Genomic DNA, 3,751 nt, shown 5'->3' with positions numbered 1-3,751 from the left:
TCTGTTTCTAGACTGTAAGATTAACCCCCTTTTTTTTGTTACAAAACTTCTACCTTTACATTTGTGACAGTCGCGATTAGTCATGATAACAGTTATTCACTATTGAATCCTATGAATCTTATCCCTATCTCCTTTCACCAGATCTATCTAGACAAGATGACAGCTATTCAGTGGGGATTCTTTCTTTTCCCCCACACTCTTAAACTAAGCTCCCTCTTGAAACCTTTTAAGCCAGTCACTTCGTGCCCCCATTGCCCCCTCATTTCCGATAGTCAATGTCTAAGTTGCCCGTCTCTATCTACCCTGTGCACAGAGGCAAGTTCAGTGTGTATTATCTGCAAGTGTGGGTGTTCTTGTGCATATGCCCTCTCTTCTTATCAGCTGGGTGCTTCACTCTACACTCTAGTCCTCTGTGACTATGTTGCTGACTATGTTGCAAGAGATCCCAGGTCTTGCAACACTGCTGGCCAACCAGGTCTCTACCCAGGTTCACAGGAGTCTATTGAATGTTGTAAGGCTTAGCTCGCAGCTTCATTGCTGTTTTACCCTCACTTCCCCTTATTGGTGATGAACATGGTCACCAAATAGAGTGTGTATTCCTATTGAGTCTTAGTCTTGGAAGGGGGTTTGCTCTGAGGGGACCTGACCACTTGTCTTGATGTCTCCTGGGCAAGCAACTTGCTTGTTCTTATAGTAATCAGTTGTTCTGCCATTATTGTTTTGTATTTTTCCTATTGGTCTTTCTTTCAAGAAGTATCTTCTGTTCTTCTAGCCACTCCAGGCTGGTCTGTTTGTTCTTTCAAGTAGAAATTTCCTCTCAGAAGATTCTGAATACTGCTCAGGATTCTACCTATAGTCTTATGTAATGCAAAGGCTCCGCAGGAAGCCACCTTCACTGGGCACCTTGTAGCCCCATTTTAGATATTCCAATCAGTTATAGGTAGAAGATGGACTTACAAGCTTTCTATGGTGATGTTTCTGGCTATTCCTTTCTCTCCCCCTCAAGTGTCTATTTTATAACGGTATGCCATGGAAACAAGATTCAAAAGAGAGCCAAGCATCTTAACATTATTTCCTCTCTTTTCCACATTCCAAGGTTGATATCTCAATCTCTGTATCCCAGAGCCCTGTTGTTCCAAGGTTGTGCCTATATCATTCTTTACCTCTGTCCCTCTTAGCCCATGCAAACCTGCCTAATTGTTCTCTGATCCATTTGTTCCATTCCCTTCCCCCTTCTTGTTTATTGTCCCCCTCCCTAAAACCCAAACTTTCCTGTGTCTATTCCCTACTCTGTGCTCCACCTTCCCCTCCCTACCCTCACCCCACCCCCTACATCCCAGAAGCCAGCAAAAAATCCCCCCCTCCATTTAGTATGTGTTCTTTTTGCTAGACTTTTACAGTAGTGGTCCTATGCCATATTTCTCCTTTTGTGACTGCCTAATTTCACTCAACATAGTGCCATCAAGGTTCATCCATGTTATGCAGTGACTTGCAGCTTCCTTGTTACTCTTCAAGGTAGCATAATATTCCATTGTGTGTGTGTACCAGTTTGTTTATTCATTCTTCAGTTGATGGGCACTTTGGCTATCTCCATCTTTTTGCTATTGCAAATAGTGCTGCTGTGAACATTGGTGAGCATATTTCTACTCGTGTTATAGCTCGTATTTCTTGTGGATAAATACCAAGTAGAGGAATTGCTGGACCATAAGGTATTTCTATTTCCAACCTTCTGAGGAAGTGCCATATTTCTTTCCAGAGAGGTTGGACCATTTTGCAGTCCCACCATCAATGCAGGAGCATCCCAGTCGCTTCACATCCCTGCCAGCATTTATTTTCCTCTACTGTTTTGATCTTTGCTGCTGTTGCTGGTATGAGATGATATATCATAGTTATTTTGATTTGCATCTCTCTAATGGCTAATGATCATAAACGTTTCTTCATATGTTTGTTGGCTGTCTGGATCTCCTCCTTGGTGAAGTGTCTGTTCATGTCTTGTGCCCATTTTTTATTTGGGTTATTTGTCTTTTTCTTATAGAGGTGTTGTAGTTTTCCATATATTTTAGAAATAAGTCCCTTGTCTGATGTGTCATTGCAAAAGTTTTTTCCCCATTCTGTGGGTTCCCTTTTTAATCTTCTGGTGAAGTCTTTTGATGCACATTAGTTTTTAATTTTAATATGTCCCACTCATTTATTTGTCTATTTTTGTATGTGTAGTTTTCAAAATGTTTGGTAGTCTATATATTCCCTGAATTAATGCCCTCACATTTGTCCCTATTTTTTCATTTCTGGCCTTCATAATTCTGGGATTCAACTTTAGGTCTTTAATCCATGTTGAGTTGGTTCTTGTATAAGGTGTGAGGTGAAGGTCTTGTTTCAGTCTTTTGCATTCATTTTCCAATTCTGACAGAACCATCTGTTGAAGAGACTATTACCTCCCCATGTGATATATTAGGTATTTTGTCAAAAATCACTTGGCTGTATGTAGATGAGTTAATTTCTGGATTCTCAATTCTGTTCCATTGATCTATGTGTCTTTCATTGTAGTAGTACCAAGCTGTTTGACCACTCTAGCTGTGTAGTAAATTTTGTAGTCGGGGAATGAGAGGTTGCCAACCTTATTCTTCTTCTTAAACAGTGCTTTGCTTATCTTGGGTCTCTTTCCTTTCCACATAGTTTGTAATTGTTTTTTCCATCTCTTTGAAGAATATCCTTGGAATATGGATTGATATTGCATTATATGTATAAATTGCTTTGGGCAGTATTGACATTTTCACAATGTTTAGTCTTTTTATCCAGGAGCATGGTACATTCTTCCATTTTTGTAGATCTCTTTTGGTTTCTTGTAGTATGTTTTATAGTTTTCTTTGTATAAGTCCTTTGTTTCTCTGGTTACATTTATTCCTAGATATTTCATCTTTTGGTTGGCTATTGTAAATGGTATTGCTTTCCTAATGTTGTTTTCAATGCTGTCATTTTTGGTATAGAGGATCCATCTGATTTTTGTCTGTTGATCTTATATCCGGCAACTTTATTGAATCTTCCAATGAGGTCTAGTAGCTTTTTTATTGAGTCTTTGGGGTTTTCTACATACAGGATTATATCAGCTGCAAATAGAAGAGTTTTACTTCCTCTTTGCCAATTTGGATTGTTATAATTTCCCTGTCTTGCTGTACAGCTCTTGCTAAGCACAATATTAAATGAGTGGTGACAATCTTTCTGATATCCCATGTGAGTAAAGTTTTGCTAAAGGTAATACAGAAATGGCTACAATCATACATTGACAGAGAACTTCCAGAAGTTCCAGCCAGATTCAGAAGAGGCCATGGAACAAGGGGTATCATTGCTGATGTATGATAGATCTTGGCTGAAAGCAGAGAATATCAGAATGATGTTTACCTGTGCTTTATTAACTATGCAAAGGTTTTCAATTGTGTGGTTCATGACAAGCTATGGACCACATTGTGAAATATAAGTATTCCGGAACACTTAATTGTGCTCATGAGGAATCTGTACCTGGACCAAGAGGCAGTTGTTTGAACACAAAATGTAACACTGAATGTTTTAAAATTAAGAAAGGTGTGTGACAAGGTTGTATTTTTTCACCATGCTTATTCAACCTGTATGCTGAGCAAATAATATGAGAAGTTGGGTTCTATGAAGAAAAATGTGCCATCAGGTTTGGAGGAAGACTCATTATCAACATGCGATATGCAGATGATACAACCTTGCTTGCTGAAAGTGAAGAGGACTT

Source organism: Chrysochloris asiatica, unplaced genomic scaffold (assembly GCF_000296735.1).
Source record: "Chrysochloris asiatica unplaced genomic scaffold, ChrAsi1.0 scaffold00263, whole genome shotgun sequence".
Lineage (NCBI taxonomy): Eukaryota > Metazoa > Chordata > Mammalia > Afrosoricida > Chrysochloridae > Chrysochloris > Chrysochloris asiatica.
The sequence above is the reverse complement of the archived record's forward strand: the minus strand, read 5'-3'. Positions refer to the sequence as shown.